This window comes from Ambystoma mexicanum, chromosome 7q (assembly GCF_040938575.1).
Source record: "Ambystoma mexicanum isolate Mex_15411 chromosome 7q, UKY_AmexF1_1, whole genome shotgun sequence".
Taxonomy (NCBI): Eukaryota; Metazoa; Chordata; class Amphibia; order Caudata; family Ambystomatidae; genus Ambystoma; species Ambystoma mexicanum.
The window spans coordinates 998814724-998830419 of NC_090941.1; the positions used below are offsets into that span (position 1 = coordinate 998814724).

At 47.4% G+C, this 15696-nt stretch overlaps 1 protein-coding gene across 1 annotated transcript in view; it reads left to right on the forward strand.

Annotated features, from left to right (window-relative positions):
• Nucleotides 1–15696, forward strand: part of CHRDL2 (chordin like 2) — a 719513-nt gene that overhangs the window by 162048 nt on the left and 541769 nt on the right. The window lies entirely within an intron of this gene.

The window sequence follows — 15696 nt, forward strand, 5'->3', positions numbered from 1 at the left end:
TGGTGTGGACACCAGTAATGTGAAATCTGAGCAAGCATTACCAAAGGAAAAATCCTTTTGGGTATCCCAAATTAAACACCTTCCTCACTTCGAAGGGTATAATGTAAAGGAATGTGGAAATGCTGTCTTAAATAAATTACTTTCCTCTGTAACAGTTAATTCTCATAGTCCATCTCTGAGTGAGTTTAGGGAAAGTAAATCTACCCTTAAAAATAACTCAATTGTCAAAAGAAACAACTTTGTGGAAGGGGACTGCAAGTCCCAGTATCCCAGAAATACTGAGACGAGGAAGAGGGCTGAATATGCCTACAGTTGTGGCAGTCAGGCAATTAAGCCTAAGAGCCATTTCAGTAGTCAGGCACTTGATCCTAACAGCCCACATCTGAAGGAACCTAGGAGGCATGAAAGGCCCCTTCAGGCGCAGGCAATTAGAGAAGGAGGAGGAGGGAGGAGTGGACGGAGCTGGACTGTGAATGGAATGCGAGCCGTAGAAGTAGTGGCAGAAAGAAGAAGGCACGAGGTTGGCAAACCAAGCAGAAGCAGGAGAACAAGAGGTTGGCCAGAACATGGAAGCAGAAGATTTCACCTGCGTGTTCAGAGAGAGTCTGAAGTGCAGTAGCTGCACAGCGGAAGATGTGCCGGAGAGCTGGTTTTCCCCATGTGAGCCGGGTTGCTGTGGTTGCTGTGCAGAGAACGTGCTGGAGATTATGGCGAGGAGCAGTTTTCAAGCCATGGGTCTGAGGAGCGAGCAGGGCTCCAAAAACAGATGGCGAGACCGAAGACACCTTCTTCACAGAGGAAGGGTGTGGGTCCTAACGAAGCTAAAAGCAGCAGAAGCTGTATCATAAATCAGGAAAGTAGTGCAACCCTCAAAGAAGCTGAGTGAAGTACGGCTTTCTAAAACCTTTGGCAAGCAAGATGCTTTTCCTACACCGCCTCCCTCTCATTGCTTGGTGCAAGTACAGGCCGGTCTGTGAGGCTGCCAGTATAGGAGAAACTTGTTCCCCAAGTGAGCAGGTGCTAGGACCAGCTCAATGACAAATACTGGATTTCTTTTTCTTTGAAAGGTATTATTACTTGACATTGTGTTCCCAACACTCCAGCAGCAGTGTAGCTTTACTTTTATATCTTTTACTTTTTAAACTGCAAGGGTGCCTTTTTGCTATGGCAATGGCCAAAATGGCTTCCCTATCATTTAAGTCTCGTCTCTATGAGACATTGGGCCTCATTACAACGAGGGCGGCCGCGGAATGAAAGGTGCCGGTAAGGGACCGGCACCGGTCATTCCGGGCCGCCACATTACGAGGTCTGCAGCGTGTCCCGCTCTGGACGTCTGGCCAGACCAGACGTGCAGAGCGGGACCCGCTAACAGTCCAGAATGCTAACAACGGGCCCGTCATTAACGGGCCCATTGTTAGCATCCTCCCCATTCCCCATGAGCCATATGAGGGCTCAAATGAGAATGGGGATGTACCGGGTCCGGGTCCCGAGAATGGGAATTACTGCGCCCGCTAAAGTCGGCATGCCGGGTAATCCCTATTTCTGGGACCTGGACTCAGTACCCAGGGGGTAGCTATGTCGCTAAAAACAGCACAGCTACCTCCAAACTCCTAATGAGGCCCCCTGCCCTTTGTGGCTGCCCTAGTCCTGCCCTCGGGTAGGAATGGTCATATGTGGTCATTCCTCATTATGTAACGGCTGCTGTGTGTCAGAAAAGCGGTTAAGGCTGGGTTAGGGTCTCAGACATCCTAATGTACAGCCTCTCCTTTACTGACAGCCTATGTTAGCCTACGGGAGAACTTTTTGTATTGTCTAAACACTCTGCTAAATAAGTGAAACTGATTACTTACCTGGGATTTTGGTGGAACAATTGCTCAGGGGGTAGGGCTCGGCTTTTTGATAATTCTGGTGGTGTGCTTTAGATTTTCTACTGCCTTTAACACCTGCAACCAATGTTTTCCTCCTCACATTTCCGAAGCAACTGTGTAGCCTGTTGTAACCTATTGTGGCAACAGTTAGATCTTTCTTTTCCATTTAAAGTGTGGGTGGTGTCCATTTGCATGCACATATATTTTCAAGTTACTTACCTAACCAGAGCACATTATTCCGGCATATTTCCTGTGTAGACTATGTAGGCCACCCCTTCCTTAGTGTCCCTTGTGGGTGACCTGTGCCCTATACCATTATCTTCCCCTCCTAAGAGTGAAGCCTGTCTGAGAGTTTGTGCCACGTTAGTGGAGACTTTGTAGGTCCACTAAAGTTTAGTCTAGATGAACCCTTCACTAAGGAGTCTCTACACCTCAACACCTATGCCCTCACGTCGCCCCTCGCGCCTCCTGACTCACTAGACTCTGTCTGCCACTCTCCTCCCCGCTACCCAGGAACAGCTGTACCCCTCCTCTGTGTCCCTCTGTATCCTACCCCCTGCTGCATATCTCTTCTGTTTTTACCTCTGAAAAGCGCTCCGTTATGCATCTGTATTGTTATATACCTCTGTAAAGTGCTCCATTATGTTTCTGTGATTTTATACGAATTGTTCGTTTTACAACTGCTCGAATGACAATTGACCTTTTCACAATTGACCGAATTGTGAAGAAGGTCAATTGTACCATATATGTGGGGGGAAATCCCCCACAACCTCCCACCCAACGCCAAACCCCCAAAACCCCATATATATATATATATATATATATATATATATATATATATATATTACCAAACCGAGATATATATATATATATATAAAACCAAACCGAGATATATATATATATATTCGGTCAATTGTGAAAAGGTCAATTGTGACCCTTTAAATTCGGTCAATTGTTCATTCGAACAATTGTAGACGAACAATTTGGGTAATACCGTTTCTGTATTGTTGTATACCTCGGTAAAGCACACCGTTGCTTCTTGAAGTTAGGTCTGCGCTCAAGAAATACTATTATAATAATAATGATAATAATTGTTGTTCTGAAAAACTACAGAGCAATAAATATGATCGGTTCACCTCAAACCACCCATTTTCAAAGCGTTTCTAAGACAAAACACCACTTGAATGGCTCACCACTCCATTGAAGGCTTGTAACGCAAAACACTGGTGAACTGTTGGTGTCACTGTTTCCATGAAACTTGACAAAGGTGCTGGGTGGCTGAAGGAGCTGTGCATTACTTTTGTGAAAGGAGCTTTCAAAGATAAAAATCCATATTTACTTGTTCCAATGCACAATTACTTCAACTTTTGGGACTGGGACCATAAATCTGCAAAGTAGCAGTTTAACACAGACCTGTGTAAAATGTTACCACTTTTCCCACTGCAATTCTTCAACCTTCTTTCTGCAGCATCCCTGCCCAAATGTTTCTGGCACATGTACTAGTGTACAAACCCACTTAACCCCAATTTTACACCAGCCGGTCCAGTCAGTACTTTTTGCAAAAATATCAGCATATTTCTTGCTTTCCACAATGCCCCCTTAAAGCAGTTTGCGAATTCTACAAAGTATATTACCCCCCCCCCCCCCGGCCCCCACTCTGGAATCCCACCAACCCTATTCAGCATGATTTCAAGTGTCAAAGAAGTCAGACCTGTTCATTCCTTTATCCATGGCTTGAGACCTTTCCACATTCCATCAGGAAATTCAGAATTCCATAATACATGCAGCACACCCTTCTCTCCCACCCATCGTCTTTTCAGACATCGCTCAGCAGGTGTTAATCCCCTTCTATGTTAGAAACCTTTCACCAGCAAACAAGTATGCACCGCCATCTCTCCCGGTAAAAGGGCAAGATATCTACTCCCAACTTTCCCCTGGACCTTCTTAGGAGGTAGCTCAGTCAAATTTTTTTTTTTTAAATAAGTACAAAAGCCTGGTATTGTTGGCCACTGTCCATAGGAAATTGGGTAGATGTGCCTCGTACTTGGTGTGTTCACCAACAGAGCCACAATATTGCGATTCCGACTTAATTTCCTATCAACCAGTGAGAACTATCACCGGTGGAAATTGACAGAGGGACATCTTGAAACATGTTAAAATATAGTAACTAGATGCCAGTGATCAATCGTCAGGTCTGTTTTGACCGCCATCTTGTAAAGGACAGCAGGATTGACTCCCGGGGAAAGGTCTGGAATCAATTGTGTGAAAATATCACTCCCCGACTGAGCAAAGCAATATATTAATTTTCAAATTTGATAAAATGTGTGGGATTAATAAAGATTCAATAGTTTTAACAGGGACGAAAGTCTCCATGTAAGATCCTGAAATCTAAATTGTCTTAATTTGGGAGTTGGGCGAGGAATTAATTTAAAGAGTGCAAGTTATTATCTTGATTCCTTTATTTTGAGCAAGTGTTGTATACATGATTTTATTCAAATGAAGATTGTAAGTTAGTGACGTAATGATGATGTATTGTATTGTATTACATTTAAACTTGTGTAAGGTTTAAAAACAACATTTTTTCACAATAAATAAATAATAGTATATCAAAATTAGGGTTATCCATGTTTATTCTCATGACAATGTCCACCCTCTTAACTCTCACCTTCCCAACCCTTGGTCAACCAACCGATATAAAAATATAAGAAGTGCTACAAAAAGGAAGCAGTAGTGTCCAATCTTAAGAGGGATCCACGGGTATGCAATTGAGGCATGGATACTTTCTGGAGCATTCATGATGGTGCTGGCCAGAAAGATCAACATACAAATACAGCGGCAGAGCAAACAGGGAGCTGATCAATCTGGCAGAAATTATTAAATGGAAGCATTGGGAATTCTCTTCAAGGGAAAATGTACAACAATATGCATTGGCAAAGCCTTTTTTGAGCTGAGGAAGCTTTACATATAAATATCACCCTCTACATTTACAAAGGCAGAAGTATCAGATCGGCCAAACTGCAGTTTCAGAGCACGTCAGTTTCCTCATAGCCAGCATGAACAACTCCCTGAATCCTGCTTCCATCTTTGCTCTCTGGGATGTGTAGTTTTGTATTTACCACAGCAGATGCAATACTACCACCAAAATGCAAAGGCAGGACTGCATGAGCCATTCACACACACCATGGGACAACTTGAGCTCCCGGCTATATCAATACTGCTAAAAAAAACTGTTTTATATTCTGCTTTGATTTCTAAGACAACAATGTGTGTGTGGTCCTTGGGGGGAATTCCTGTTGACAACCAGCTTTTTTCTGCTCAACCTCTGTTGTCCAATGTTGAGAAAGCAATATTTAGTAATTGTATATAATAGAAAACTGTTATAACTGTATTCTATGGGAAGTTTGTACCAGAGTTCCTTCAAATAATTTATCAAGCATTAAACTATGCATATATAAATTGAAGAGCAAAGTTAAATTTTTGGTTTTGGCTGATTGGTGGGTAGGTAACAAGTGCCAATAGTTGGTAAATGGGTGAGGAGGTTAGGAGAGCTAAGTCTAGGTTACAAACATTCCATGCAGTGTGTATTCTTCTGCATGCAAAGTAGTGCAACATGCACAGCATTGAATGATGTCGAGTACATGATCCAGATGTTTCGGGGATATAAGACGGTATAATGGGCGGAAGTGCCCTGCGGCTGCAAGGCAATTTCTCACTTCTCCCTCCAGCTTCACAATACAAGGCCAATGACGTGAGAAGCTGGGCACATAGGTAATGGAATGAGTACCTGAGTATGCAAGGACATTTCCACGCAATGGTGTAAAGACATAGCCTTTCGATGGCAATAGCTTAGGCATTCAATTGTCATCTACTTTGTCTTTTGGGCCTCAGGTTAGCTCGGTCTATCAGTCCGTTTATTTCAGGCTCAAAGTTCTTCGTAAAATCCTCCCTTTTCTTCTGCATAGTTTCATGCTTTGGTGGTATCTTACATGGTTGCGGGATCCCTGGATAAATGCAAGGCCCCGTACCTGGCTCAGCTTCTTTATGTGGTCCATCATTTGCACGTTCTACATAACACCACTGCCAGAATGGTGACTGGGGCTCCTTTTTGGGCTTCTGCCTCCCCTCCCCATTCTTGCCTCATTACATTGGCTTCCGGTTTTGAAGCGTGGTGTGGAATTTAAAGTACTATGCATTGTGCACCAGGCTTTTTGCAGTACCGGCCCAGAGTTCTTACAGGACAAATGTCCCCCATATTTGACCCTCTCGTCCACTCCATTCACCATCTTTACTTGTCCTTTAGATCCCTGCTTTCATCATTACAGATCCAAGGACTGTGCCTTTTCTGTGGTGGCTGCCAGGTTATGGAATTCCCTGCTACTGGCCCTGCGTGCGACACCGGATCAGCTGCTCTTTCGCTGCGCTTTGGAGACTTTGCTGTTCTAGTGCCTTTCTCTCTTTTTTTTCTGCTTCTTTTCTGCTTCCCAGTCAACGCCATAATGTCCCCATTGGTGAAGATGCGCTTTACAAATAAATATATGGTAGCAGTACGTCATATGGAGCGAGCACATGAAGACAATAGTTGTCACTCATATGGCTGCAAGTGGCCAGTGGAGTGACTGCACTGGGGTCTGTCCCCCGAACATCCAGGGACTGCCGCAAAAGGTGGGACGACTTGCGGCTGAGGGTGCGGAACCTGCTGGCAACCCACCGCCATGAATCAATGACCCATCCGAATGATGCCCGGGGAGGAGTGATGCAGCTCAATCATGCATATGGAGGGCATAGAGGGCGTCGGAGGAGCAGAGGCTGGATCCGGGACCCAAGGGGATGGCAGTGAGTACACCGAGCCACACCAGAATGCCCTGCACCACACAAAAGCTGCACACTAAACAGGTCAAGCAAATGTGAAAAAAAGGAAAGGAACAGTAGCAGTGACATCTTCATCTAAAGTCCCTGTGCAAACATAGAAGGTAGGGGTCAGGCCCAATCTAACACATGCAATACCATCGTACACAACAAGCTACCGTGCCCATGTGCACGTGTCATGTGCAACGTGGCATGACAGGACAGTTAGTACTACCCCAATTAACATACAGAAGACAAACCACTGTGCCGTGAGTCCAACCAAAATGGACAGACCCCACACATGCACGCAGCAGTGCACAATCCACTCCCCGCCCCCTTCTTGACCAGGCCAGGGAACATGCATTGTCCAAGTAGCGTAATACATGTGCATCAAAGTCACACACAGGCCTCTAACTGCTATGTTTTCTCACCCTAACAGGCACATTCACTGACAGCGATGGCAACAGCGCTGGTGCTTTCACAGGCCATGCAAGGCCCAGCCAAGCTTCCCAAAAACCAACCCGTCCAACAACTGTGGCAACTCCAGCCACAGCCAGCAGCCCAGGGGGCCCAGTCAGCAGCCCAGGGGGCCCAGCCAGCAGCCCAGGTAGCCCAGCCAGTAGCCCAGGAGGCCCAGCCACCACTGCAGGGCAAGCCAGCTGCCCCAGAACAGCAGCCTGCCACACAGGCCCAGGCAGTGGCACACCCATGAGAGCCATCCAGAGTAGCCATCATTCATCATGCCCCTGCATCACATGGCACCACCTCTAATGAGGCAGAGGCGGCAGATGGTGGTCAGGACATGGATGAGACACCACAGTGCTCCACCTATCCTCCCCCACTTTTGGTCCACCCCACCTCCACAGCCAGCCACATCCACCAGGAAGATGGACGACGCATCCGGCAGATAGAGGCCCGTCACAAGTAGATGCTTGACATACAACACCAGCAGCTAGCGGAGGCCCAGCTCATTAGGGAGGACATACCAGCCACTGGCCGCCGCTGTGCTCGTGCCCTGGGCTACACCATTGCAGAACTTGTTCAACTATCCCAGAGGCTCTGTGAGGGCAATGAGGGAGTGTCGGCACTGGTGGAGTCGGTGTCAATGTCTGTACGGGCCAACCAGGAGGGCATGGGTGCTCAAGGGTCGGGCCACCCCTGCCAGCTCAACCCAGAGCAGCCCCAGGCAACAATCCCAGAGACATTTGGGTGTGCCTGCCCGTGTGGCTGTGGCAAGGGTCCTCGTGCCAAGAGGCACAGGGAGTGAGACACTGGACTGGCCGAATAGACATTTTGTAATAATGTAGGATGGGGAGGGGGTGAAGGGTGTTTGGGGAGGGTGTGGTGGTGTTTGTGGGGCGGGGTTGTGGGTTTGTGGGAGGGAAAGGCGGGCAGGGTGTTTGAATGGTAGTATTTAGTAATGGCTAATATATTCAATTTTTTACTTGCGTCAATGAGTGGACAGTCGTTATTCAAGTGTCTGAATTTATTGAGTGAGCACATTACTTACAGTGTCATTTCATGGGTGATGCATAGTGGGATAACCTCAGAAGTAGTTGTCTATGATTTCCTGTCGTACAATACGCCCATCCCTGGCATCCATGTGCATGTGCCTATGTCTGACTGGCACTGACTCACCAGCACCGTCACTGTCATCATAATCTCCACCCTCGGGTGGTGGCATGTTGCGGTCTGGAGGCAGGGGTATGTGTCTCCTTATGCAGATATTATGCAACATTGCACAGGCCAGGACTATCTGCCCCACCTTCTCTGGCCTGTACATAAGTGTCCCCCCTGACCGTTGTGGGCACCTGAAATGTGATTTTAGGAGCCCAAACGTCTGCTCGATAGTTGCCCGTGTTCAAATATGGGCACGATTGTATGTCATTTCCTACGGCGAATGTGGATCCCTCAGGGGGGGTGTCATGAGCCAGGGCAGCAGTATATAGCCAGAATCACTTGTAAAGGGGGTGGACACAAGGTGTGCCATGACATGTGTGTGGCCGGGCTGACATTGTAACGGCACGTTGTTAGAGACCGTGTTACCCCATACATCCAGTACCATTAAGTATGTGAGTCATGCACTCAGAGGCACCCTGTGACGGAAATTGTGAGTCATTTGCACTGAGATGTGTTGTAATCCATGGGCTGGAATGATGTGTTGTTGGCAATGCAATAGCCACCAACAGTCCCAGCATGCATATCTCCATGGTGTGGTGTGCTAACCACCATGCCTCCGCCCATACAGTGTCTGCACACACCACATGACACCCACGCTGCGATCTGTGCATGCATGCACCTTGCCAGGTCAAGCCTTCATTGGCTCGGTGGGATGGTGCACTGCAGGTGTGGATTTTTGGAAGTGGAAGTATTGCATTCTGGTACTTGTAGTGTGTTACCGGTTTGATTCCTCAGGGTCGATGTCTGTACTTGCCACTGACTGACACAACAACATTCTGGTGTTACACCCGTGCTTTGTGGACTGGCTTTTGGATATGCACTTGTCGTACCCTCTGATGCTTGATGGTTGTGGTTCATGCATTGGTGCCATGCCTCCCCCCAGGCCTGTGCACCATGAAGCAATGTGTGTGTACTTGTTCATGTGTCCATGTACTCACCCAACATCCAGGTCCTTTGTCCGCTGTACCGTGCCGTGTATGCTGGCAGGGTGCTGTTCTGCAGAACCATAGAGTCGTGGGTTGACCCTGGAAACTGTACGCAGCAGTGCGTGATGGTAAGGTCGGCATCACAGGTCATCTGTAAATTGAGGGAATGGTACTGCTTGCGGTTCCTGTACACCTCCTCTGTGTGCAGTCCAATGCTCCGAGCATATTTGGCATGCCTGCAAGCATGTAAAAGTGGCTTGGTGGCATTCACCTCTGCCAGAGTGGTTGGAAGGGCAATGTGCTGGCCCACATGGTGCAGAAGGGCCTCCAGTACCTGCACCAGCACTCTGGAGAAGGCGGGCTGCGATATGCCAGGCAGCTGGCCTACAGAGTGCTGGAGCATGCCTGTGGCTAGGAAGTGCAGGACCCACACCAGCTTCAGCAGCAGTGGTATTGTAACTGTGTTGTAATTGTTTATTTGTACAGCACTTGTAGACAAATGAAGTGCTTCAAAGCGCTTCAGGGCGGGAAAGGAGCAAGGGAATACAGTAATCATTCTTAGGCCTTGAGGTTTCCAAATGATCTAATAAAAAAGTAACTAGCATACTAGGCCTGGCAGCATGTCTCCTAGTGCAAGTGCATGAAGTGTTTCAGGTGCAACCAGATAAGGGAGGGGAGACAAAGGGAGAACAAGACAGAACTTACTAGGCCTAGTAAATTCAGGTCATGCAAGTGTACAGACGGAAGTGCAAGGGAGGGAGTGTGGGGGAACAAGTACGTCCAGTCAAACAGGTCCCTGGGTTCAGTGGAGATAGGTTACCCCTCTCATGGAATGTATGCTGAAAGTGCAGTAGTGCTGAGTATAGTGCAGCGGCCCGGAGGCAAGTGCAAAGATTGGCGGGTGCGCCTGGGACCTGTGAGGCTCTAGAGGTGAGCCAGGTGACCAGTCAGCAAAAGCTGAACAGAGGTATGGGAGAGATGGAAGGGTGAGGCATGGGAGAAAGAGAGAGGAGGTCAGCAGGGGAGAGGGAGAGAGAGAGAGAGGAATAGAAGAGGACGGTCTTGAGGTGTTTCTGGAACGTAAGGTATGGCTGCCCGGATGCCGATCCTGCTCCCTATGTCGCCTTGGATTAGAGTAAGTAGTTCTTGTATTGTCTCCCTGTTTAGCCGGTACAGGGAATGTATCTGCCCATCTGTCAAGGCCCAGTGTGTGGTGCTTGTGCGGAGTAAGACTGCGTGCCTCTGCCTCACCACTTGCATCCCAGCCATAATCCTCATCTTGCTCCTCCTCCTCCTCTCCCTGGCCTCCTGCCACCATTGGTGCTGCTCCAGCTCATTCAGCTGCACTGCAGCCTGCAGCGCCTCCATGTCCATTGCTACCACTGAGAGAGGCAGCATGGTTGTGTTGGTGGAGTGTTCTGGTGCGGTCCTTTTCTAGTGCTGCTGGCTGTATTGGGTGCACTTGGGGGCAATTAGTGCACCTATGGCCTATTTGGGCTCCCCTGGGGCATTTACTGCCTGGTGTGCAACGCCAGTGTGTCCGGCATGTTTCTTCCCGTGCTACTGGCATTTTAATGCCGGTGGAACCGGTAATGACATGGGCATAATAAGCCGATGGCTCTGTGCTGCCGGTGATTACGGCATATATCCAGGAGGTTGCTGGTAATTCTGTGTCTGTGCCACTGGCACCAGTGGCACAAGATTTGCCTCTATCAATGTCGGTGTTACCGGCATTCTGTCTCGTAATTGTGCAGCCCAGTAATAGTGCCGTACACAGTGCTACCAGCACTTTACTACCGGACCGGCAAACTTGTAATGAGGGCCACAGACTCTAAAGCAAAAAGCACAACTTTCTGGAGCTCATGTTTAATACATTTGTAATTTGATGGCGGGGAGCTATTACATGTTGACATACACGTGGGCGGCACTGAATGATGCTGAGTACATTATCCACAATGTATGGGGATATAAGACTGGGCCATCGCGGTATAAACGGCGGAAGTGCCCTGCGGCTGCAAGGGCAACTTCTCACTTCTCCCTCCAGCTTCACAATACATGGCCAATGACGTGTGCGCCTGGGCACATAGGCAATGGAACAAGTACCTGTGTATTTGATGGTTTTCCCTGCAATGGTGTACATTCTTTGCCTTTTTTTTTATTTGAAACCATTTGTTGATGGTTTCTGCAGATGCCGCTGCCGGGGCCAGTACTCCTCCCTGCAGGCATGCTGCTCGTGATGTGAAAGAGCCGCACTTCCTGCGCGCTCAAGGTGCTGCCTGTTTGATTTATTGAAGCTGGAGCCTGGGCAGAAACCTTTCAGCAAACCTTCAGCTCAACACAGCGCGATGCGAAATTCCTTCCCGATTGTAAAAACACCACTGAAGCTGCAGCGGCTGCTGGGACTGGGTGCCCAAAAATCCGAGCGTGTCGCACAGTCAGGGTGGACTGAAGCACGTGCTGGCTATTGACGAGCCGTTTCCACGGTGCAACTGACACTTGCGGCCGTTCCAGCTGGACGCAGCCCACCGCATGACCTTTTCCTACCATTGGACGCCCACAATTGATAGCAATGTGTATCACACTCCTCTTAGAGCTTACCATTTCAATGGTGCTCCATTTTCGAAGCCAGGGTGCAAAATGTCAAGTTGCATGACACTCCCCAGCCATAAAAGTCACTGCCACTCCGGCAGGCATGAATGATAGTTTTCCACAACTTTGATTGGACATCCCTTTATTTTGGACGGTTGTAATCTTGCTGCTTGGGATGCTACTGTCTCACGTTCACACCCCTCTTAAAGAGAATAGCCTGTCCTCGCCCACATTACCACAAAAGGGGGAGGGGGCATATCTCTTCAAGGTCCCCCGTTTCACCTTTGTGACAGGGATCACTGTCATTTGTCAGAAGCGTGAGGCCTGAAAGGTCGGTCTAGGCACTACTCATCGCTGTACGCCTATGGGGCAGCAGTCATTTCCTCACAGCTGGGTTAAATCGCCACGAGCAATGCAAGCCAGTTGGAGGTTAAACTCTGAAGAGTATTTGATGGTTAGGCTTGGCTGAACGAGAACTCTATGATAATACTGAATTCTGGGATTCTGGTGGATGAGGAAATTATGCATTGAAGGCATCCTTTCGTACCTGGATCCTTTCAGTTTGCAGTGTGAGCGGAGATACAGGCCTCAAGGCCGTGTGTGTTTCATCTAAAGACATCTTGTCTCAAAATCCCCCTCTGGCTTAAAAACTGCACTTTATATTTTTAGATAAATTGTTTTCTTTTTTGAAGAAGTCTTTATTTTTGGTTTGTTTCTCTTTTTAATCTATTTCAATAGAAAGAAAACAGGAAGTGGGGAATGTTCCATTGGAACTCATTACGAATTTGGTGGTGTTTCCGGCAGAATTACGGTGCTTCATTACAAGTTTGCCGGTCTGGAAATAAGGATACCCGTAAACTCACCTGCACCCTTGTTTCTGGACCGGCAAACTACGGGTTTGCCTGCCGGAGATGCTATGCCCAACAGGTCTGACCGTGCTGGGAACAACGGTCATGGCAGGCAAAGCCGTCACGGAATCATCGTTAACAACGGTGCCAGTAATTTTTTACGGGTCCGGTGGCAACCTGCCGGTAGCAGCGGCAGGATTACCGCCTGACCCGTAATGAGCCCAGTTTACTCTTACTGTCATGAGGTCTGGCATAATTGCCGCCATTTTACAAGTGTGATCACGGCTGTGTTGTCGCCATTTTAATTTCAGAGTCCATAGGACTTCATTGGGATTTTGGAGGAAATACCAGTGGCCATTCCACCTGCTGCAATGCCTCACCATTATAGCACTAGAGTGGAGGATATACTTCCAGCCCTTGACCACAAGTATCTCCTTCACCTTAATTGCAAGCCTAGAATCTAGTGGTGCAGTAGAAATGGCAGTAATTCCTCACCGCCCTCCCAAAAAGTGGCGGCGACAGAATGCTTCACCGCCAAACACTTTATGAGCCCCAGTGAGCCAGCGCTCAGTCTGCAAGATGCATTTTTTCTGTCATATCGCACTTAATTTCTGAAGAATATTCGCAATTGAGATTTTTTCTGCTATCAGTTTCTCTTACTAGGTCGAGCCAATAGTTTCCTATGGTTTGCAACCAAACGAAGCAAATTCAATTAATTTATTATTTATTCATTAAACATTTTTGTAACCCGCGCCACATGCCTCCGGGCGCGCACACAAAACAAACAGAACATACGAACAATAAAAGTAAGAGGAAAGGATACAAAATCAGAGGGGCAAAGAAGCATTAGAAACAGAATCAAATTAATCAAATCGATACTGCCTATTCACCAATAAAGCTTTAACACAATACAAGCCATATGGACCTCTTAGTTCAAATTTGATTGAGCCGATATGAGCTGTACGAAAGTCGAATTGGACATTTACTGGCTCGGCTCGATGCCGCTATTGAGTATCTCTATGGGCGCTCGAATCAAATTAAACAATTTTTTGCTCTGTTTGGAACGGTTTCGAGTCAAGCTCTTTAAGGCTCGGCCAAAGCATTGCTGCTACGTTATTTGTATGTTGTGTTAAAGAAGTTGCAAAAACACTGCGTTGTATGAATTCTCCGAATGCGAGCCCAGACACGTAACTGGACAGGCGGTCTGTCAGAGTGTAGGAACCGTCCCTGCTGGCTGCCAACATATAACAGCACCTAGACACACAACGCCGTAAAAATGGCAGAGGTGCATTATACAATACCATATATCTCATTGCCATTAAATAAATGTATTTAATTTTTACATTTGTAAAGCACCCAAGCCAGAGGGCATCAGGGCGCTCTTGCAATCCGGTTACACTGATCTTTGGACAAACATAGACAACGCCGGTTATACTAAATGTTAATCGAAGGTAACCTCGATATTGGCCTACATAAGCAGTGGGGAAATCGGCGGACAATGGGTTGCAGACGCCTACATTTATAACAATGGTCATAGACATAGTGGGAGTTGTTGAGCAACAGGGTCCATTCTTGCTTACGGTTTGAGTCTTGTAGCTTGAGGTGTCGCCTAGGCAAAAAGCCAAATTTTTAAGGCCTTTCGGAAAGGCCAGTAGGAGGTTTCCGCTCTTAGGTCGGGGGCGAGGGCATTCCAGTGTTTTGCCGCTGCTGACGGGAAGCTAGTCCCTCTGCCTCCTCTTACTCATTTCACCCTTGGTATGGCTAGGTGATGTGCATTGGTGGATTTTACCAGCCTGGTGGACTTGGATCTTTCCATTTTCCGGCTTCGGGAGCGTCAGCTCCCTGACGCTACCGGCAAACTTGTGTTTCCCCAGTCTGGAAAAAATACTGGTGCCAGACCAGGGACCTAGTAATGAGGCCTTAGGAAAGAGAAAGGAAACTGACAGATGGGTCAAGCAAATATTTATAGTGACAATAACACTAATACTTTTATCAATAGGTGTTATAGTGCCACTTGATGGTAATTCCAGTTTCAAAGCACTTGGTAACAAGTGTGCTCCTTCTTTAATACTTGACCCCACAAGCATTAATCCTTCCCTGATAACATTGTGCTTATTTTCTTTTAATACAATGCCCCAGAGAATTGGAACTGATCCGCATGGCCCAAAATGCTGCACTTGCCCAGATCCCTTGCTGGACTGGGCACAGTGGCGGAACCATCAATGTGTGGGGCTCACAGCAGCATGATCGTGCATTTCACCTTCTGCACTGCCTCTGGGTTTATGCATAAGGGCCCAACATCATGGACCCAGCATCTCTATGCACATTGTGGGTCAATGACGGATTGAATTAGAATGTTTACTAGGGCGAGCGCTATTGTGCATGGTAGTGACCGACCCCAGAATGTCCCCATGCATGCAGTAAAGGGTGCTAGAAGCGGGGTAGACCCCGGGCTTCTACGCGCTAGGCGGCACAGATGCGGGTATTCACTGTGTGTGGACTTGGAGATGAATCAGAATCATAGGTAAGGGCGCAACCTAGTGCATGCGTTATCATTTGGGCCCTTACCCTCGGTTTCTCTGTACCCATCAGAATACAGATTCTCCTTAGACATTTTTTCAGGATAAACACATAATAAAATGCCATCTGCTACTACTGTTTTCCTATTTTCCTTAGTGAGTCTTTCTACTAATTTCATGGAGCAGGCAAATTTCACACACTCCTCTCGTAAAGGTTCCTAATTGTCTGAGAAGTGAGGCCTACATTTATTTTCTGGACCACCAAGCTAGGAACCAGCTCCTCAGGGATGATTTCAGTCCTGTGAGTCATTGCTGCCCTTTCAGAGATAATGCCCCCTTGTGACTGTCTTTTTTTAATATAATGGTTTTGTAGCTTCTTATCAGAGATAATTCTTCTGAATTCTATAGGAGTTTAAGGTCC